At 42.6% G+C, this 23,191-nt stretch overlaps 1 protein-coding gene across 1 annotated transcript in view; it reads left to right on the top strand.

The window, feature by feature from the left end:
* The first annotated feature begins 1,129 nt into the window (after positions 1-1,129).
* The window catches only part of TULP4 (TUB like protein 4), a 133,652-nt gene continuing 111,590 nt past the window's right edge, over positions 1,130-23,191 (top strand). The window contains exon 1 of the mRNA XM_063124498.1: positions 1,130-1,296. The gene's annotated coding sequence lies outside the window, so the exon portion shown is untranslated. The remainder of the gene's footprint in view (positions 1,297-23,191) is intronic.

Here is a 23,191-nt window from a genome sequence, read left to right as displayed (position 1 = left end):
GGGGCAGTGGAAGAAAATGGACAAAGCCGAGCAAGAGAAGTAGAGACCCTTGGGCAGGTAAGAAACATGGCATCTGAGGAGCGAAGAGCACGAGCGGGGCAATAGTGTGAGATGAGAGAGGAGAGATAGGAAGGAGCTAGGCTGTGAATAGCTTTGTAGGTCAACAGGAGAAGTTTATATTGGACTCTGAGGTGAACTGGAAGCCAATGAAGAGATTTCAGAAGTGGAATAACATGGTCAGAGCGGCGAGCCAAGAAGCTGATCTTAGCAGCAGAGTGGTGAAGAGAAACCAACGAACTGGTGTGAGAAGAAGGAAGGCCAGTGAGAAGAAGGTTACAGTAGTCCAACCGAGAAATAACCAATGCATGAACAAGAGTCTTGGCAGAAGAGACAGACAAAAATGATAGAATCCTGGCAATATTATATAGGAAAAAAGACAGGATTTAGCTACTGCCTCAATATGAGGAATAAAGGAGAGCGAGGAGTCAAATATAAAGCCAAGACTACGAGCTTCCTTGACTGGAGTAAGTGTAACATTATTGACAGTAAGAGAGAAAAATACATTGGTTCATTCTTTCACATCTCTATACAAATAACTCAAAATCTTTTTTTAAAATTTTAAATCACCCTGAAGCACTATTTCTGTAGGCTAATATTTGTATTATTTAATTATTAAGGTGTCACAAATGCTCAATGCAGTGATAAATTACAAACAATAAAATAGAATCCTCTTTTACTACGAAAAAACAGCAAGATTCTAATATAATGAAATAATAGGTTTAAACGAAATTGACTTAGTACCAGGCCAGGGCTTGATCTGGAGGCCTCTATTTCCATGCAGATGGAGAAATGTATTGACTCTGTGCTGAGGAAGAAAACCAACCAACCGCACTCTGCACGCGCTTAGAGACGCGATCCTCTTTGCTTTTCTTTCGTATGTTTCTGGCCTGATCCCTGGGCACTGCAATAATTCTGGGGCGCTACTAATCCCTGCTTTGTTTGTTATTTCGCTCCTTTGCTACTGCAGAAGAGATCAGGAGAGAAGAGGAGGGGACAAAGCTGGAGTTGGGGGGGAGCGAGTAACATGTTGGGTCATGTGGTTGCATCACGTGAAAGGGGAGTCAGGCCCAGCAGCAGCAGCAGCAGCACGACCGAGAGACGGAGACACAGACAGACTCTGGACGCTGGGCTTGTCGGGAGGAGCGACGGCAGGCAGACTGGCTGGCTGGCGAGGCGGAAGCCACACAGGACGAGTGCTGGTGGCTCTGCCTGGCTGGTCTGCTGCGCGCTGGGGAGGTAAGACATTTGCCTTCCCCCCTATGAATTGCAGCCATCCACCCCGATTAGTTGCGGTGTGGAAACTGGATCTGTCTGCCCTCCCCCATCTCTTTCTTTCTTTCTTTCTTTCTCTCCCTCCCTCCCCTCCAACCATCTCATCCCCTTCGGGTAGTCAGTCCTCTTCTTCCCGCCTCACAGGAGGATGCAGGATCCGTGTGTATGGGCGGGAGAGGAAGATCGGTCGTGCTGATGCCTATAAGTAGCTTTCCCCAACCTGGCAGTCTGCAGATGTGGTGTTGGACTGCAACTCCCATCATCCCCTGGGCAGCATGGGGAGTGATGGGAGTTGTAGTCCGGCACATCTGGAGAGCCACCGGGTTGGAGAAGGCTGCTGTATAACCTCCCCTCCCCATCTATGTCAGATGGTCCAGCTCAGCTATTTATTTATTTGTTTGTGTTCCTCTTGAGGTAGGGAGGAGTATTTCTTGATCAGCAGAGATTTCCTATATGTTTTTTAAAAATAAATAAATAAATAAATAAAGGGGATTGGGGAAGAGAAGAGTATGCGATCATTGAATTCAGCAAATGCGGGTTGCACAGAGGTGTGGGTGGAAGTGATTTGGGGTAGGGATGGGTGGGAAGAGATGGGGTGTATGTGGCACGCAGGGAGCCAGGTGGCTTCTGATTTGTGTTCTTTTGTTCTGATGGACCACCTGATTCCCTCCTCCCCCCCACCCCTGTGCGTTTATGTGTTTTTGTCTACAGTCTGTCTGTCATCCAGGAGGATATATAGGAGAGAAGGCAATGACTGGAATGAAGCCCCTTGTTTTGTTCCGTGCTGAAGGGTTGGGGAGCAGAGGAGGGAGAGGGGGTTTGCAGCAAAATATTTTTTCTTTCCTACTCTCACGCTCTTTGTCACATCTAAGGAATTTTGATTTTAACCTTCCTATCTAATATAGCTTGGGGATGGAATATCCAGCATTGCAAAGATGTACCTGGTAGCAACTGTCTCATTTACACAAGGAAGGGAGGAAGAGGAAAGGGTGGGGGAGGCTTTAGGTGTTTTTGAGAAAGACCTCATTGACCTGTAGTGCCAGGCTTAGGGAAAACCTGAATGAATTTTTATCTAGACTTTTTTCTCTTTTTTTGCTATCATGTTTCCACTTCTTAAAAATAATATCAAGAAACCTGTGTGATCCAGACTTTGGGTTGTTAAAGCCCAAAAACTCAGGAGAAAGGGAACGAGCAGTCAGGAAGGTCCTCTTCTGTGAGCTTTTCCTGCTACTCCAGCTAACCACCATAGACAATATGATACATTATCAAGCAGTATCTGTAGCACTGGGTTGTTGTTTCTACCCTTCTTTCATTTCAAGGAGATTTGATAATTTGCTGGTCAGGTTCCCCAACCCTTTTTGACTGTGGCCTTCACCCACTTTGGTCTGCTGGTATTTGTGCATTGGTTCAATGACTGTCTCTGTTCAGTTATAATTTCCTGAAAAGTGCAGTAATATTTTGATATGAAGTAGCCAATAGGATGTAAAAGGTCATTTGATGAGACTTGTGGGCCTTCTTTAAAAAGGAAAAGTACATGGTACAGTTTGTTGTATTGGCAAGTCCATTTTACTGTGCTGAAATTTGCTTTTCCTTGAGCCACATGCTGTGCTCTCAAATGAGAGGTTTTGATAAGTGTTTGTATTCAGATGGGGTTTGCAATATCAGAACCAGACACTGGCAAGATTGGCTTTTAAATGCCAGCCTTTGTAAAGACTGGTTTGTGATGTTTAAGATATTGAAATAACATACATACCTCCCCTTCCCCCACCAAATGTTCAGTGAGATTTAAATGACATCAAAATAAGAAAAGCTGCCCCATCATATAGTGAATTATAGTTACAAGCTGCATTGATAATTGCATGTTCAGGATTTTTTCTTTTACTAAGATGCTTTCCATCTTAGCATTAGGTAATAATTTGAATAAAAAGAGCCTTCATTCAATTAATGTTTTAAAAAAGAGTCTTGTGGTACGTAAATTTTAAAAGATTTATTGTGGCTTAAGCTTTCAAGGATTAGTCCATCTGATGAAGTGGACTCTAGTCCATAGAAACTTGAACTATAATAAACCTATTAGTCTCTAGGGAAGCACTTACCTAGATGATATAGACAACAAAGAATCCCATGTAAGTGTGGACTGGACTGCTGGAGGAGAAACAAAATTCTTTGTCCCTATCCTGCCAGCCCCCAGACATCTAGTAACTTTTTTTGCAGACTAGTAACTTCTGGGTGCATATTCACAGAGCTGCCTCAAAGCAACAAGAAACACTGTGCAGAAAGCTTCAAAATGTCCTTGCTAGACAGCTAGAATGTAGAGTACATAAAGAAAACGAAAGGGGAGGGAAAAGGAGTCAAAGCAAAACTCATGCTTAGGCACAAACTCCCTGAGACTAGCCACTCTTTTTTTCTGATTAAATTTTGTGTTGGCCTTTTTAAAAGTAGAAACAATCAAATTGCAATAGAGCTGTCCCTCACAAACCACCCAATAAAACAAGGGGGTGGAGGAAGGCAATAGGCTCATGAATTGTTGGGGGATAAGCAGCAGTAAACATGCTGCCTCCTGGCACTCATTGCTTCTGCTTTCAATCAACAGCCTAGGTTGTTCCTGGGTTGTTATTGTGACATCCAAATCCAGGCTTCTGCTTTTTTAGGGGTTGAATAACCCAAAGTTAACCCAACAATTGTTTAACCCCTAAACAACCCGGAGTTCTGCATTCAGATGTCATGATAACAACTCAGGAACAGTGCATTCCTGAGTTGTTTTGGAAAGCAGAAGTGGCAAGTGGGTGGGAGGCAGTGCACACATTTGCTCCCATGCAGCCATGCCTATTCTTCAATTGTTTAAAAATTGTGTCATATAAAATGTGAAGGTATCCACGATGTTCCGGTGATTATAAGTGATCTTTTCTTTAACACAAAGCCTAGATGTCTTTACTCAAAAGTAAATCTCATTAATTTCAGTATGACCTTCACAAAGTATGTGTAGGATTATAATCAAAATTTCTTAAATATAAGACCTGTTGCAAAATCAATGGAGATTCTTAACTTTTTTTTTTTTACTAAGTGTCAGCCATGGTGAGGGATGAAAAAATGTCCACATTCTTGAGTTATCACCAAATTTTAAAGTACCTGGGTGATGAGCTTCAGGACCAGCTCTAGACCAAATGGTGTCTCCTTCATATGTTCAGTTTTTGAATGCCTCTTTTTTTTATTCTTCATTTGTAGCCCATTTACTTACTTATTAATATTTTTATACCCCCTTTCTACAAATGTTGCCAAGAGCATTAACACAATATTAAAACAACTTTAGGGTGAACATTTGGAAAGGAAGACAGAGCTCCTGTATATTTAACATATAGAAAAAGGAATTTCAGCAGGTGTCATTTGTATGCATGCAGCATCTGGTGAAATTCCCTCTTCAACACAACAGTTAAAGCTGCAGGAGCCCTGCCACCTTTTGTATCTGGTCAGTACAGAGCCCTGTCCTCCTTTCCATATGGTCACCCTACTTTAACACCACTACTTACAGTTTAATAAAGCCTAGTTAAAAAGATATATCTTAACTCCGTTATGAAAAGCTGAGAGAGTGGGGAACAATCCTAGCTATGAAGAGAATGCATTCCAAAACTGGGCAACCATACAGGAGAAGGCCCTTTTCTGCCTGCCTGTCCTGCAGTTCTTAATAACTGGACAGGTTCTCAATGCAAATGGTGTTCCCTCAGATAGCAAAGCCCAACGCTGTTAACAATTAAGCTTGATGATTAAGACCAACACCTTGAATTGACCTGGGAAAACAAACTGGCAACCAGTGCAGATCTTTCAGTACAGGGGTGATATGATCACAATACTGTGCCCCAGGTAGCAGCCTAGCTGCTGCATTTCTGGAAGCTTCTAGGCATTCTTCAAGGGTAGTCCTATGTAGAGTAAGTTCCAGTAGTTTAACTATGATATAACCAAGGCTAAATGGATAAATGTCTGATCAGATGGATTCAGGAATAGTTGCAGTTGGAGCAATATACATGGTTGTTCAAATGTACTCCATGGACAGTGCAGGATCAAGGATCACTTCCAATCTTGATCTTTCAGGAGGAGTACAGCCCCTTCCAGAATAGGTTGAATCCCAATTCCGAAGCCAGGCTTTCTACTGACCAAATGCACTTCCATCTTGTTTAGATTTAATCTTAGCTTGTTTGCCCTCCTTCAACTCGTTATTGAACCTAGGCAATATGCTACTTTTGTAAACTGCCCAGAGAGCTTCGGCTATGGGGCGGTATATTAATGTAATAAATAAATAAATAAATAAATTTCATAACTATGGTGCCCAATTTATTTGCACAAGAAATTTGTGTGCAGTAGCCTGTGACAGCTGGCTCCTGAGCCTGGTACCCGCCCAAGCCTGGTACCTGCTGCCTACCCCTCAATCTGGCTCTGACAAGTCCTCTGTGGTTTTTCTTGCATTGTTAATATTACTTAATTATTTATAATATTTATATGCCACCTTTCATTGTCAAATCATAGGGTGGTGTACAAAAGAATTAAGATAAAGATGAAATACAAAGATTTTTTAAAAATGATTTCATTTTCATTAGTCTTTTCTTTACAAAGAGATAGAAATATTTAATAAGATCATGTTATATTCTTAATAGTTTTGTACAAACACTAGCTGAGGGCTAGTATAGCCTATTGAATGAGAATGAGCATTGGGCCACGACATCCCCAGTTCTTATCTCACCTCCGTCCTGTCCTCACCTCTGAAGCCTGCTGTGATAATTTTACAAGTCACTTGGAGGATAAAATTGCTCAGCTTCATGTTGACTTGAACGCTGCTTTTAGAACATTATCTGGTGAGGTGTCAGTGTCTAATGCACTGTTTGGTCATGCGGAATGGGATTGGTTTCAGTTTTTGAGGCCTGAGGACCTGGACGAGACACTTGTAGCTTTTGGCCTATGCCATGCTCTTTTGACAGTTGCCTTTCCTGGCTTATTTGAGCTAGCTGGGAGGGTCTGACCAGGTGGAGCCAGGGTGTGATGAATGCACAATGGAAGTGGTGCCTGCTGCCTTGAAGGACATGGTAGTGTATCCACTTAAGAAAAAGCCCTCCCTGGATCTGAAGGTTTATATCTACTGCAGCCTGGTCACTTAATACCCTTTTTTGGGCAAGGTCCTTGAGATGGTATAGGAAGCCTTACACCAAGTCAGACCATTGGTCTATCTAAGACAGTATTGTTGGCACTGGCTCGCAGAGACTCTCCAGGGCTTTGGGAAGGATTTTTTGCAGCCCTATTTGGCAATGTCAAGTATTGAACCTGGGACCTTCTGCATGCAATGCAAGTGCTCTGCCACTGAGCCACAGTTCATCCTGCTGTGCACAGATGTTCTTGGAGGACATTGATTATCATGAGCAGGGGGTTGGACTTGATGGCCTTATAGGACCCTTTCCAACTACTATTCTATGATTCTATGACCCATTCTGGGTGTAGGCCTGAGTTTGGGACAGAATGTGCTTTTATTGTCCTGATTGATTAGCACTTGTGAGAGAGAAAGACAGGGAGTATGGCTCTGTTGATCCTACTTTATCTCTCATCAGCTTTTTATGCCAATGTTCACAGTATTCTTTTGGATTGTCTTCATGAGTTGAAAGCACTGCTTTACAGTGGTTCTACTCCTGCTTGTGGAGATGGTTCCAGAAGCTAGCATTGGGTGCCTGTTCCTTGGCACTCCAACAATTACGCTGTGGGGTGCTGCAGGGTACCATCTTATCCTCAGTGCTATTTAACTCCTCATCAGAATTTATCTGTGGCCAAATAAATTATACTGTTTGGGGATACAAATTCTCATTATCGCTAACCATTGACCATGCTGGCTGGGGTTGATGAGAGTTGGGCCAGATCTATACCGAGCAGGATATAGTACTATGAAAGCAATATGAAAGCAGTATATAAGAGGCAGGAGCCACACTACTGCTTTATAGTGGTATTGAAGTGCACTGACAACTATTGGGGCCCAGGACACATAACATATACCGCTTTCATAGTGCTATATCCTGCTTGGTGTAGATCTGGCCTTGGAGTCCCACAACATCTGGAGAGGCACAGTTTCCCCATCCCAGGTCTAGCATCTCAGGCAGAGGTCTTTACAGTTCTGCTACCTGAAATTGTTTACCTGAGATACTGGTAACTGAAGCTGGGACTTTCTGCATGCAAAATATGTGGTCTACAACTAAACTAAGGCTTTACCCTCCTTACTGTTGGCTACAATATTGAAAAGGCTTGTTTATTAAAACTCTACTGGATAAGAAGTCTAATGATGTATGGAAGTGAGGAATGAATTTGAGTTAGTAAGACAGCTGTGCCTGTTTCAATGTTTGCTGGGGTACCTGGGTAATCAGTTTTGCATTATTAGATTCCCCCCCCCCCCCGGTAATGTTTCCTCATTGATGAGGAAACTTTGCTACAAAATTTAATTTGCCATGCATCCCTGGGTTATCGTCCAACGGTTGTTATTTTTATTACAGTCCTGAGAATGCTAATCCCTGTTTTTAACAGAAAAGGAGTGAAGGCAGGCAGGCAGGTGGGAGGAAGGGAGGAAATTGTGGGAAACTCACTGCATCATGTCCTGAGTACAATTTCCCAAGTAAAACCACAGGAGAGTGACCATGTAGCCACAACAACTCTGAACCATCTGAGGTGCCTGCTCTGAAAGGCTAGATAGACAATTAATGTACTGTCGGGACTAGCAGATCTGTGGGTGGCTGTACCCAAATCTAGACCTGGATGGCATGTTTTCCAGATGGGAGAACCTGAGATCAGTGGATGGAGTAGGGAAAATTGAATCTTGCTGTGCAGTGGGCAGAAGGTACTGCCTTGTTTACAAGACAAAGGCAAATACTAGGCTCCCAGTGTTTACACTATCTGTCCAATCCCAAAGCTTCATACTAGCCATCAATCGCAGAGGCTGCTCTTGTTCACATGTATTCCATGTGAAGTGGTCTGAAGCCTAAACACAGACCTCCCATGGTAGTTCACTAAGCTAGGTCCCAGTGACACAGCACAGTGTTCCTGGTTTAAGTCTCTGGTGTACTATGCTTTATTTTTTTGCCTGCTTATGTTAGTTACAGGTCTTCTGACCTTTCCTTCCTCTTACCTTATTGTCCAAGGGTTGTTATTTTTATTACAATCCTGAGAATGCTAATTCCTGCTTTTAAAAGAAAAGGGGTGTGGGCAGATCTGTGTATCATTGCCATTGTCATCAGGTTGTGAATTAATTTTTAATTTTTGTGAACCGCCCAGAGAGCTTCGGCTATTGGGCGGTATAAAAATGTAATAAATAAATAAATAAATAAATTAAATATTACATATGAATGGAGCTTTTCCCAAGTAGTCCCATGGTGGTCTGGCTGAAACACTTTCCACCTCATTCCTCCTGACTGTTTTATGCCTCTCCAGAGCAAAAGATAAAGTCACTATCAAATGTGTGTCTCAACAATATCTCCCTATTTACACACACACACACACACACACACACACACCCTGGGGTAGACAACATGTGTCCTCCAAGGACTCCAAATCCCCAGCCAGCATGGCCAATGGTCATGGATTTTGGGAGTGGTAGTCCAAAATAACTGGAGGACACCAGGTTGCCTATCACTGCTGCAGCCATTTGAAAGATGCAAATAAACCTGAATGAAGGGCAAGTTGTGATAGGAAGCTGCTTTATACTGAATAAGACCATTGGTCCATCTAGCTCAGCATTGTCTACATTGATTGGTTTCCCACCACTGGTTTAAATGAAATGAAAGCAATCTGGACTATAGAGCTATCTCCTAACCCACCCCTGCAAAATATTCTTTATTTCAGTTTTAAAAGCTGCACAACATACAAGGCTATATAGAATCACATATAAGAAAGTTAATAGTAACTATTACTCACTCTTTGTGTCTTTAGGTGTTTGACAGTTGCCTTCCATAAAAGTTGGTTCATACATACCAATTATTTTCTGAATCACTCAATTCAAAATTGCTCTGCACAGCATTTATGAAGCGAAGGTTGCCCATCTTAACAGTGACACAGGATAAGTTAAGTTATATATTTTACTGGACCCATCAATTCAGACATTTTGCAAGATTTCAAACCCCTTCTTGAACAGATAGTCACAGCAAAATAGCAAGAAGTTTTTATTACCCATCTGAATGAATGACTACCTGTCTAGTTAGGCAGCCCTACCTGCAGATTATAGGCTTGGCTATGTGAAGGCTGCTTTAATTTGCTTCCCTGTAGGGCTTGTAATACATGTCAAATGGTGGATTTAATGTGCCTCAAAGAAGATTATAGGTAGCTGGGGAAAAACTTGTCAGTTCAATGTGGCAATCCCATGATGGTCATAGGGTTTGCCAGACGAGGGTGCTGCCATGGAAGCAATTTAACTTGCCTTCCATGCAACTGCTTGTTCATAAGCATTGGCCCAACACTCCCTTCCTTGTAGAAAATGGTTAAGGCTCAACTCTTATAGCGCATTCACAAACAATGTAAGCCATAGCTCATGCTTTGTGTGCAGGAAGTGCTCGATTTAATCCCTGGCATCTCTAGGTAAGGTGGCAAAAGACCCCTTATGCTACACTATCAGAAATAGGTGGAAAATGGAGTCAGAATTGGCATGCTTTGTTTTCAGATGTCAAACTCCCTTCCCCAACTAGAGTGGCTGAAAAACACATTGACTGGGTTCACACAACATTGATTGAGTTCACACAACATAACCCATACCCATGATTATGTATGGGTTGACTGTGGATAACAAATCATGGCTTGTTGTTGGGTTGTGAATTGTGGATTGTTCGTGGTTAACAAACCGTAGTTTGTTGGCATGGCTGGGTTCACACAACATAACCCACAGCTCAACAACAATTCATGGTTCCGTGTGAATCCACACTCAAGCCATGCTCAACGTTAAGTATGGGTTGTTGTGTTGTGTGAACTGTCTTTTTATTTGCCTTTTTTGGGATTCCACTGGCTTGCTATAACAGCAGAGAACTGAGGTTCAATGAATGCCAACCCAAGAAGTTTCAAAACAATGTGGGATAAAAGAATTGTGGAAAATCTTTTTGTTATATACATCTCTCTTTTCTATTGGAACAATCAAAGTGGCTTACAGAAAAAAAGAATAAAAATGCATCAAAACAAAATTAAAATAATAAATCCATTGCGGAAGTAAAAACAGCAACAGTTAAAGACATCCAGAAGACAGCAGTACAAAACCCAAAAGCTACAGCCAATAGCAGATTTAAAACTCTAAACAGCAGGTCATACATTAAAAATCTGGTGGAATATACTCGCCACCTAAAGACAGGCAGAGAGGGAGCCCAGCGGATCTCCACCGGAAGTGTGTTCCACAATCTTGGTGCCTGCCTGATCTCGTGTATGGACAGGACAGAGAACAGAGCCTCAAAGGCCGATCTTAAGACTCACATTGACGGAGTAAAGGTGGGGGAGCGGGAGCAGCACCACTGAGAAGTACTTGCCATATGGTATCCTAAAGATGTTTCAGTCACCTGAACTGACGCTAAGTTAGCAAAACTATACATAGGTGTTGGATTTATTTCTCACAGCACACACATTTGTAGCTTCCTTTGAGTAAAACGGACCTATGCACTCTGGTAATTCAGCATCCTAAGGACGAGTCTCTTGCCATTAGGGATCTTGTTATATCTTTCAGCTTTTATTGATGAGCCAAGAGAGCTAGAAAATTCATTTAAAAGAAAAATGAGAGTTCCATGGCATGCAACTTACAAGTGTAGGAATGAAGCTCAGGCATGTAAAATTTAGTGCTGTTGGCCAATTAAAGAGCTTTTATTTGATAAATATGTACCTTTTCTACCAGTTAATCAATTAATTAATTCAGTTTTTAGTATATTTGCATATTATTCAAACTTCAATATCTCAGAGAAAACCAATGAGCCTGGCAGCACCTTACAGACTAACATATCTATTATGGCATAAGTAACATTATCATCAAGTAATGCTTCTCATCTTATAACTTGCTCATCTGCTCACATGATACCATGTGCCAATAATGCCCTTCTGCCATTTACAAAGGACAAATCAGACTGCCTCAACACAAGAGAGTAAATGGATGCAAGTTGGTCATTAAAAATGGCAACACTCATAAAATGGTGGGGAAACATTTCAGTTCCCTTGAACACTCTGGAATAGAAAGTTGGCATACCTGAACAAAAGCGTTTCAAAGGGATTTTCCAGTGTGAAGCTGGAATTCATTCATAGATTTTACGCTGTCAGACTGGGGATGGTTAGCTCACTTCCAAAAGCAACTTTTCTCTCTTTAGATGTTTATGTACAATTTTTATCTTGCATTCCCCATTCATTGCCAGTTAGGAACGGATCATTCCTGCTCTAATTTGATCTATTAGGGAGGTTCAGTGAAACCCTCTCACACATTTAAAGGACACGTGCAGGGTTTGCAGAGCTGCATGGGCTAGTCCCCCACACACATTGGCTCAGTGGCCGTGCCTCTGCCACCCTTACATCCATTGTATATAAGAAAGGGCCCCTGAGCTGGTACCAGTGTATGCCCCATAGAACTCTTTCACACATGGGGCGAACCCTGATTGGCCCAAAATCCCCCCCCCCCGGTGTAAGAAGCTGTACCTGCCTAGGGACTTTTCTCACGAACACTAAATGCTGTGGGAGACATGGCTGGTGTATCAAGGGATATGGCAGTAAGGGCTGTGACCACTGAGCAAGACCTGCTCCTCCCTCAATATGTGAGGAGTATTCTTGTGAAGACTCTTACTCTTTTGACTTTTTATCTTGTTTAATTCCATGCTGTGTAGCATAGGCCTGGTTTGCACATAGCCCTAACCCATGGAATGGGTTGTTAAATTCTGGGTTGTTGTGATATGTGAATGCAGTCACACTAACAAACTACGGTTCATTAACCACAAACAACCCAGAAAGAGAATCTGTGAACTGTGGGTTGTTTAAACCACGTTTTTTTTGTTACCTGTGAATGCAGAACTCGTTTTTCATGGGTTTGTTTTGCCAGGCTACAGAGGTGGTGGGCAAGTGGTTAAAAAACTCAGCTGGTCTAGATGCCAATACTACAGCATCATGGTATTTGGGATACAAGGAGAAAGCAGGCAAAGCAGGAGGGAAAGAAACAATTGAGAGATTGTGAAATCAAATGGTGGTTTCTTTGATGGTTTGCCAGACAACCCCTGCATAGGGCAACAAGTGGCTACCAGGAGGAGGGCCTTCTCTGCTGTGGCACCCCAGCTCTGAAATGAGCTCCCTAAGGAGGTTTGCCAGATGAAGACCTTTTTATTCTCCCAGCATTTTAACAGTCTATAAATAAATTTTAACTAGGTGTTTTAAATTTGTAATTTTGCATTGCTGCTGTTTTTTATCTGGTTGAGCTTTTATATTGTATTTTATATTATGGTTTTATACTGTTGTTTTATACTTTGAATGTTTTTAATTTTTGTGAACTGCCCAGAGAGCTCTGGCTATTGGGCGGTATAGAAATGTAATAAATAAATAAATAAATAAAGCCATGGGTTAACTAAACCATTGGTTAGCGTTATGTGTGAACCACGCCATAATGTCATGTGATACACCTATTTTGCTGGACCACCAGGCCTCTCTTCATTATAATATTCTCCCTGACTGGGCTATCTGTGTGTATTCTGTTACTAACATTTTCCTCCAGAGCTCAAGGCAGCATACGTCAATCCCCCTTTACCCTCATGACTGGCCCAAGGTCACTCATTAAGCTTTGTGGCTGAGCAGGAATTTGAACTTGCGCTGTCCCCAACCCCCATGTAACTCCATCCACTACCCCATATTGGCACTTGAGTATATTACAATAATCTGCCAACTGAAGATAACACTTCATGTATTTGACAAAGTATACTTTGGCACTTGGATGCTTATACCTCAAGAAATGTGTTAGACTTGAAGACCCTCAAGACTCTCTGCTGGTTTTGCTGAAACAAATTACCAGAGCTTCCCCTTTAGTCTCGAATATATCTCAAAGGTGTCTCTTTCAGATATTGAAGGAACTGTAATTCACAATTACAATTTAATAAACAATTTATTAAACAAAATGTAATAATTTAATAAACAAAATTATTCACAATTATGTTTATTAAATTAATCACAATTTAATAAACAAAAAACAATTGGTCATAGTTAGAAGGAAACACTATTTTTAAAATATTTTATTCATTTCATTACAGTAACACACCAGAACCAAAATAGCCTCAAAAAGCATGTCCTTTAATTGTCAACCCTAGCAATTAATGCTTGCCCTCACTGATTAAAATTGGTCCTAAAGCTTTAGCTGATTAATCCACTGATTAAACCAATTAAAGGTTGCAGCCATCGTTCACTTATTTGATACTTGGGAAATAGAAGGATTGGCAGCAAGCCCATGATTGGAGCAACGCAGCAGGTTTTTCCGTACATATTTTCACATGTACTCCTAGCTGGGTCATTAGTTAGGCTTGTGAAGGGCTTCCATCCCTCTGCATTACAGATGACCCTGCTGCAGTAGACTGTTACTGCTCTCATATAGCAAAATGCAGCAGTACTTGAGATAAGAGAAAGAAACAACATCAAGAGGGAATAAATTAGCATGGGATGGAATGAGGGGCAACAGGAGACGTGACCATTGGTAACTTGTCTGACCCCCTTTTATGTGTAGCTATTGCTTCTCTTTTAAAGCATGGCTGGTAGGAGAACCAGCTAGAAAAAGAAGAAAACTAGCCTGACGAACAGCAGATAAGGGAGTAACAAACTTAGGCCACAGCTAGACCTAAGGTTTATCCTGGGATCATCCAGGGTTCACCCCTGCCTGAGCACTGGATCCCCTGTGTGTCACCTAGATGAACAGGTTTGACCCCTGGACGATCCAGGGATAAACCTTAGGTCTAGCTATGGCCTTAGTCTGGCCTGAGGCAGCCGAGGAAGTTGCCTGGGTGTAACTAGTCATAGAATAATAGAATCATAGAATAGCAGAGTTGGAAGGGGCCTACAAGGCCATCAAGTCCAACCCCCTGCTCAATGCAGGAATCCACCCTAAAGCATCCCTGACAGATGCTTGTCCAGCTGCCTCTTGAAGGCCTCTAGTGTGGGAGAGCCCACAACCTCCCTAGGTAACTGATTCCATTGTCGCACTGCTCTAACAGTCAGGAAGTTTTTCCTGATGTCCAGCTGGAATCTGGACTCCTTTAACTTGAGTCCATTATTCCGTGTCCTGCACTCTGGGAGGATCGAGACGAGATCCTGGCCCTCCTCTGTGTGACAACCTTTCAAGTATTTGAAGAGTGCTATCATGTCTCCCCTCAATCTTCTCTTCTCCAGGCTAAACATGCCCAGTTCTTTCAGTCTCTCTTCATAGGGCTTTGTTTCCAGACCCCTGATCATCCTGGTTGCCCTCCTCTGAACACGCTCCAGCTTGTCTGCGTCCTTCTTGAATTGTGGAGCCCAGAACTGGACGCAATACTGTAGATGAGGCCTAACCAGGGCCGAATAGAGAGGAACCAGTACCTCACGTGATTTGGAAGCTATACTTCTATTAATGCAGCCTAAAATAGCATTTGCCTTTCTTGCAGCCATATCGCACTGTTGGCTCATATTCAGCTTGCGATCTACAACAATTCCAAGATCCTTCGCGTTTGTAGTATTGCTGAGCCAAGTATCCCCCATCTTGTAACTGTGCCTTTGGTTTCTATTTCCTAAATGTAGAACTTGGCATTTATCCCTATTAAATTTCATCCTGTTGTTTTCAGCCCAGCACTCCAGCCTCTCAAGATCACTTTGAAGTTTGTTTCCATCTTCCAGGGTATTAGCTATCCCACCCAATTTTGTGTCATCTGCAAATTTGATCAGCGTTCCCTGCACCTCCTCGTCCAAATCATTAATAAAAATGTTGAAGAGCACTGGGCCCAGGACTGAGCCCTGCGGCACCCCACTCGTTGCCTCTCCCCAGTTTGAGAAGGTTCCATTGATAAGTACTCTTTGAGTCCGATTCTGTAGCCAACTGTGAATCCACCAAATAGTTGTTCCATCTAGCCCACTTTTAGCTAGTTTGTTAATCAGAATGTCATGTGGTACTTTGTCAAAAGCTTTGCTGAAGTCAAGATATATGACGTCCACAGCGTTCCCACGGTCCACAAGGGAGGTTAACTTATCAAAAAATGAGATCAAATTTGTCTGACAGGATTTGTTCTTGACAAATCCATGTTGGCTTCTAGTGATCACCGCATTGATTTCAAGGTGTTTACAGATTGACTTCTTTATAATCTGCTCCAGAATTTTCCCAGGGATGGATGTCAGACTGACTGGTCTGTAGTTCCCAGGTTCTTCCTTTTTGCCCTTTTTGAAGATAGGAACAACGTTAGCCCTCCTCCCGTCGTCCGGCACCTCACCCGTCTTCCATGATTTTGCAAAGATAATAGACAAAGGTTCTGAGAGTTCTTCCACTAGCTCCTTCATTACTCTAGGATGCAGTTCATCGGGCCCTGGAGATTTGAACTCATTCAAGGAAATTAGGTGTTCTTTGACCATTTGTTTATCAATCTCAAACTGTAATCCTGCCCCCTCAACTTCTGCTTCACTTTTTCCAGGGGGGTCATAGACCTGCTTTTGGGAGAAGACTGAGGCAAAGTAGGAACTGAGCACTTCAGCCTTTTCTTTGTCATCTGTTATCAATTTGCGATCCTCATTAAGCAGTTGAACCACCATTTCTTTCCTCTGTCTTTTACTACTCACATATCTGAAGAAAGCCTTTTTATTGCTTTTAGCATCCCTCGCTAATCTCAGCTCATTCTGAGCTTTAGCCTTCCTGACGCCATTTCGGCACTTCTGCGCCACTTGTCTGTACTCTTCTTTTGTAGCCTGGCCTTCCTTCCACTTCCTATATGTATCCCTTTTTGTTTTCAGGTCATCTCTAAGCTTTTTGTGGAGCCACATTGGTTTCCTCTGTTGTCTTCTATCTTTTCTCTTTGTTGGAATTGTTTGTAACTGTGCCTTTAAAATTTCCTTTTTTAAATACTCCCACCCATTCTGCACTCCTTTTCTCATTAGGCTCATTTGCCATGGGACCTTACTTATCATAGTTCTTAGTTAATTAAAATCAGCTTTCCTAAAATCCAGAGTACTTGTATGGCTACACTCAACTTTTGTCTCCTTCATAATCAAGAATTCAAGTATAATGTGGTCACTTTTCCCCAGAGTTCCCGTAACTGCCACTTTATCCACTAAGTCATCCCTGTTGGTCAATATCAAGTCAAGGATTGCCGATCCTCTAGTTCCTTCCTCCACTTTCTGTAGGAGAAAGTTATCACCCACACATGTCAGGAATTTCTTGGAGGGGCCCCTTTTGGCAGTATTGGTCTCCCAACAGATATCAGGGTAATTGAAGTCCCCCATCACTACTACATCACACTTCCTTGAAACACTGGCAATTTGTTTCTCAAAAGTTTCATCCTCGTCTTCTCCTTGATTGGGTGGTCGGTAGTAGACTCCAATTATCATGTTCTTTTTATTTCTTGCCCCATTTATTTTAATCCAGATGCTCTCGATGGGGCTCCCAGTCTGATCCGCCTGTATTTCTGTCAACCCCAAAGTTCACAGTAGTACAGCTTCCCCTGCAGTATTGGAGAGGACACATACTCAGCAATTAGTACTCTAGTCCAAGGGTGCAAACCTAGGCATATTTAGACAGAAAAAAAGTCCTACAACTCCCAGCTTGGCTGGCTGGGGAATGCTGGGAGTTGTAGGATGTTTTTTCCGTCTAAACACGCTTACGATTGCTCCCTAAAGAAGTTAAGAATAAGCCACCTCTTTAGATAATGTGTTGCGTGGGAGGACGAGCCACCCGCTTCAAAATTGTTTATCTATTTCAGAGCATTCATTGAAATTGAACCACCTTTCAGTGGAATCCAGTCTCTGTCCTTTTGGTGAAAATATCTCTTTAGTTCTAATTTATCTTCAGATTTTCAGCTTAATATATCATTACATGATTTCTTCTTCTTTTAAATAGCTAGTGGGTGTCTCATTGTGAGAGTTCTGAATTGTTGATGACCCGTGTGTGTGTGTGTGTGTGTGTGTGTGTGTGTGTGTGTGTGTGTGTGTTTTAGGTGAAAGATTATGCTTTTGTTGTGCAGGGCGGGAAGGAAAGGATGTCATGTTTTGACATTTGCTGTGTGTTTTCTGGGTTGAGCAACTGTTTGACATGAGCCCTTTTCCCCAGGAGCCTATGAGTCTCTCTCTTTCCATGCAGGGAGGCTTCTTGTTGTTTACTAGAGAATATAGCTCTGATTCAGACTGAGCTATTGCTTTCTAGTGGTAATGGAGCAGGACCTTGGGGGAATAGATGGTGGGTTTGCATCTCTGGTTTTCAGAAACAAAAATCAGATGGGCGAAGAAAGGGGAAGTTAGATTTTTGGGTGGTATGTGTATGCTTGTGGGCGTATGCAGCTCTGTCTCGCACATCAGGAAGAATGCAAACAGAAATGAATCTATATTTCACATTCTACGTCTTCTGATTCAGAAAGGGTGAACAGATGGGCAGCCAGCCAGGTTTTTGTATACTTCCCTTTGGCAAGACCAATATTGGGCTTATTTTGGATTTGCCAATATTGAGAGATGTTTCTAGAGCTGTACTCTGTGACACCTTCTGTAGAACTATGCTGTTGGAGGCCTAATGCTAGTTAACCAACTCAAATTACAGAGGGGAGGGCGGAAAGCCCCCTTACCTTTTATGATGCCCCCTTAGCTACTGTTTGCAAAAGACTACATCTAGGAATGACTTAACTAAAACTGGGGGCAGGGGGAGGGAGCAAAAGCATGCAGCTTTGAATTTCATTAAGCCCCTACCCCATAATGCATAATTAGAGCATTGGTGCCAGGCCGTCCTTTAAAAGAGCTTATTATGACAATCTCTCTCTCTCTCTCTCTCTCTCTCTCTCTTTGTGGTTTAACATTTTATTGGTCTTTTTGATTAGCACAATTTAGTACAAACACATCCCTCCTTGCAGCAAGTGTGCAGCCATTGGATCTTCCTTGGTATTAGGCTTTCAAAATCAATGAATTTTTGAAAGCACACCACTTCTCCTGCGTTATAATGGGTCACAGTAGGTCTGGAGGGACACTCAAGCTGTAAGTCCGCTTGATGCAAACTGGAGAGGAGCCTGTTGCTCTTGAAATATTAACTGCCTTTCTATTGATGGGAAATACTGAAATATGTTCAACCGAAGGACCTGGTGTAAAGCTCATCTTCTTCTTTGTGGTCTCTGTGCCCACACATATGGGTTTTGCACTTGCTTCAACAAGCCATTTGGGACATTCTAGAGCTAAACAGAGCTTTAGACTGGAGCCCCACCCACCTCCTCTATGCACTTTCCGAGCATGGCTCCTGTCTGCTTCTCAGTTTCTTTTTGTCTGCAACATTTCGGATGTTCTCTCAACTTCTGGCAACCCCTCCCACCTCTAAAAATCCTACTGGCCTCTTCATGGATGCTGAACAAAGTTCTTTTCTCTCTCCCCTTTTCTTACTTTCTGAACTTCTCTGAGTTTTCTTTCTTCTTCGTTGCCAATCCAGGGTGCATGGCTTCTCCTTTTCAGCTTAGCCACGGCTTCGAGAGTCTTTACCAAGTGTATGGCAGTAGTGATATCACATTTGAGACTTCGAGGGTCATTGTTTTTTCATACATAGACGACTGGCTCTTTGTAGTCTGCTCTCCCTACTGCCTCAGTGCCAACATCAACCCTGTCACTTCTAGAATCTCTCAGCCTGCAGGTCAACAAAGAAAAATCCTGTCTCATCCCATCTTGAACACAACAATTCTTAGGGACGCTGCTTAACTCCATTCAAGCCCACACCTACCTACCAGAGGGCAGAGCAGACACCCTACGATGCCTCTGATTGGAAGTAGAGGCTGCCTGCTAATGTCAAGCAACCAGCATCCAATGTCTTGTTGAGCTCATGACCTTCACCACTTCACTAACTTTGTATGATACCACTCCAGTCATGGTTCCTACGAATCTTCAACCCAGAAACAGACCCTGGACTCATCTTGTCTCTTCCTGATCCAGTCTGATGTTCCCTTCAGTGGTGGACAATTCCGACACACCTTTTAGGGGACTCAACTTCCAGACTCCCCATCCATCCCTAACAGTCACCACAGATGCATCCCTCAAAGCTGGGGACCCCAGTGTGGTTCATTCGCAATCATTAGACTGTAGTCTCATTGGGAAAAAACTCTACACATCAACCAACCTGCACTTCTGGCTGTTGCCAAAGGCGCCCAAACCTGGAGACTCTGCATCTCACTATATGGAAAGTGGGCAACCTCCCCAGTTCTCCAACAAGGTTCTGGAAATAATGACTGCTTCATGCAAACCTTCTACCCAGGCCTCATGCAGTGCTCCAACAGAACAGGACCCCAAATCTTGTGGTCTACTGAGTATATTGGACTTTCTTCCTTCATTGAAATCCAGAGGTTTAGCTCTTCCCTCTATCAAAGTTTATTTAGCCATATTGGCTAATCACAACGATATTGAAAGTTTCTTTTTCTTCTCACATCCTCACAATAAACGGTTCCTTAAAGAACTTGCTAACTTCTATCCACCGGCTTTCATTCTGGCCTCCAGCTAGAGTCTGTCAGTGGTACTGACTCAATTAATGGTCCACGGTCAACCTTAGGCTCCTCACAGTGAAAGTGAGTTTCCTCATTGCTATTAATTTTGGGATGCAGAGCAAGCGTACCATGTGCTTTTCAGATTATGTCTAGAAAAGTTAATTGTGTATATACACTTCTATCAGCCCACATGTACAGAAACCTCCTTGTCTGATTGCCTGCAACAACAACCCATGGGTTGTCGGGGTTGCCCACAAGTTAAAGAGCACACTGCCTCCTGCCTGCTCATTGCTTTGCATCCAATTTAGCAAACAACTGCAACATCCGAATCCAGCACTGTGGGTTGATGAGGGGAAAACAACCAGAGATTTTTAACCCATGTTTTCTGTTTGGTGAAAACTGAGAGTTATTTCTCAATCAACAACCCAAAGCACTGTGTTCACGCATCAGATTGAACAACCCAGGAATGGGTGTTCCTAGATTGTTTGGTAAACCAGATGCAAAGTGGAAGCAGTGAGCAGGTGGGAGGCAGTGCTCTTGCTCGCTCTTGTCTGGCCCTGTCTAAGCATAGGTAATCCATGGTTTGTCGTTATGTGCAAAATGGGTCTTAGCCACCACAGCTGAGCAGATGTGGCTCTTTATAAATCTGAATGAAGGGCTATAAGTCACTTTCACTGGGAAGTTAAGTGAAGTTCTATCAAGGAAAGTGATGAGTGGAAATTGTTGTACCTTTGTTGAGAGATATCGGTTAGAATAAGACAGCTGTAGCTTCCTGTACCTGTGTTGTTTGGACTAGGATTTCAATTATATGTCAAGGGCATCTACAGCTTAGACTCTTTCATGTTGTAATCAAAATAATAGCTCCCAAAGTGTGCTGTGTGTTCTGCATACAGGGAAAGACCTTGTGTGAATACAGAAAGGGAGGAAACACTGCTCTACTTTCAGGCCAGTGAACAGTTATGGGATGATAAAGCCATTTGGTGGCTTAATTCCTGATCCTGTGAACAGCTTTCCTTATTTCATGTACTGCATACCCTTGTGTTCTGGATTAATTCAGTTACTACTCCTGGAGCTATACTCACAATTTATTGATTAATTGAAAAAAAGTCTACTTAGCTTTTCTTTGCAAATAAACTGTCTTACAGAAGCATAACACACACACACACACACACACACACATACACTACAACAAATGAGCATGTTCTAAAATCAAAATCCTATCATAAAACCAAGAGTAGGTTAAAACAATCCAACCTAAAAACTTTAAAAGCTCAGCAGAATAAAAAGGTGTGAGCAGCACACCCAAACCTTAAAAGAGAGGGAGCCAAACACACTTCACTAGGGAGGATACTCACAATCTGGGTGCTGCAATAGAAAAGGCCACTATCACTAGTGCAGATTAGAATTTTAATAAGTGAGACCTGCAGCGATATATTGCAGTGTAGAGTGCTCCTGTTGGTGTTTGAACTATGCCCTTTTCCATGACACCCCATTTTATTCCCCCTCCCCCTGGTCTTTCATTTAGTACTCCATGCCATCTGAGCCTGCTCAGTCCTCATTGGGTTATTCTTTGGGAGTTTCTCCCCTGTATTTTTTTTCCTAGCCCAAACCTGCTGATGCCTCCTCCTTGCATGTGGATGGTGCCATTTTGGCCACATAAGGAGAGGCACTTGGAGAATGAGTTGCTATTAGCATATAGGATGAAAATGTTAAACAAACAAAATAAAAATGAAGGGCGAATATTCTGATAATAGAAAAGAGGCAGAACAATGACCTTAAAGAGAGGACACTGTGCGGCTTCAGTCCAGACAAAGCAAAAGTTGGTACCTTTTTATACTATGTTGTGCAATAAAACCAGGTAGTTGAGTGCTGATCGGTGACCTGACAAGAGATAAAATGCAGACTGCATCATCTCCTAGTGCTGTTATCAATAGAAGATCATGCGGAAAGCTGCCAGCCTTGGCAGGCTCTCAGCTCTAACCATGTTGGCACACTTTCTGTTTATCCGTGCTTACACCCCAGATCTCATAAATTTTGGTGTAGAGAGCAAAGCTCTGTTTTAAAATAAACAAATATACATGTATTCAGTGCTTTAAAATGCTTAGAAAGCTAGGGGGGCGAAGGCAAGATGTTGCTCGTAAGAGTTCCTTCTTCTCCCAGCTGTTTGTGCTACTGGTTCATTGAGCTCAGCATGTCTACTGGGGAAGCTGGAGTCAAAGCCAGATACTCAGTATCAAGGGAGGAACAATAGCTGAATTAAGATAAATAAGCCACGTGAGAACAATCGGCTGGCAAGGGAGCTTGGGGAAGCCAGAGGAGCTGAAGTTTTGGGATTGCTGGTATTAGGAGAAGCCTTTGGACAGATAGGAACACCAAGAGAAGGATGGGGAGAACAAGAACCTCAAGAGTAGCATGATAGGAGAACCTTCTTGTTAAACATGTAGCCTCCATGCTATCTGGAGGATTGCAGCTTGGTGAAGGCTGCTTTCTAACTGATTACCTCCCGTGGTTATATTGGGAGAAGCCAGTCCTAGCAGGATTGCCTCAAATTAAGTTCTTCCAGTTCTGCTTCCCAATCATTATCCTAGACAGCTCTTGCTCCTTCGTGCTCCACAATGACAGCACATAGGGTTGGGTTATTATTGTTGAGCCAATAATAATAACCTACGCACCACATGCTTATACAGAGATGCTTTGATCCTGAAAGGACTTTGAATGTTTTTAATTTTTGTGAACCGCCCAGAGAGCTCCGGCTATTGGGCGGTATAGAAATGTAATTAATAAATAAAATAAAATGGAACTAGTTGCACATCCGTTCAATTCTGGCGTCTGCCTATTATACACTTGAAAAATGTTAAGAGGAGGGGCCTGTCCTAGGTAGGCCTAGAGTATCCAGATCCATAGGCCTTGCTATCATAAAAATAATAGAGACGGAGATCAAAGCAAAATATTGGACACTGTGAAAGTAGAACATATAGGGTCTATTCAGACAACACACTAAACCAGTGGTTCCCAATTGGTGGTCCGCAGACTCCAGGGGGTCCACGTAACCCACCCATAGGGTCCGTGGCACCATTCATATATTAGCTCTGCAAGGTCCGCATTTTAATAAAAGAAAATACGCAGTCTCCCGCGCTCCATTTGCTTCGACGGTGACATCATGCATGAAAGGACCTGCGTGATTTAGTGACTAGCTTCAGAGATTA

This window comes from Elgaria multicarinata, chromosome 4 (genome assembly GCF_023053635.1).
Source record: "Elgaria multicarinata webbii isolate HBS135686 ecotype San Diego chromosome 4, rElgMul1.1.pri, whole genome shotgun sequence".
Taxonomy (NCBI): Eukaryota; Metazoa; Chordata; class Lepidosauria; order Squamata; family Anguidae; genus Elgaria; species Elgaria multicarinata.
Note: the sequence above shows the minus strand (reverse complement) of the source record. Positions and strands in the feature narration are given on the sequence as shown.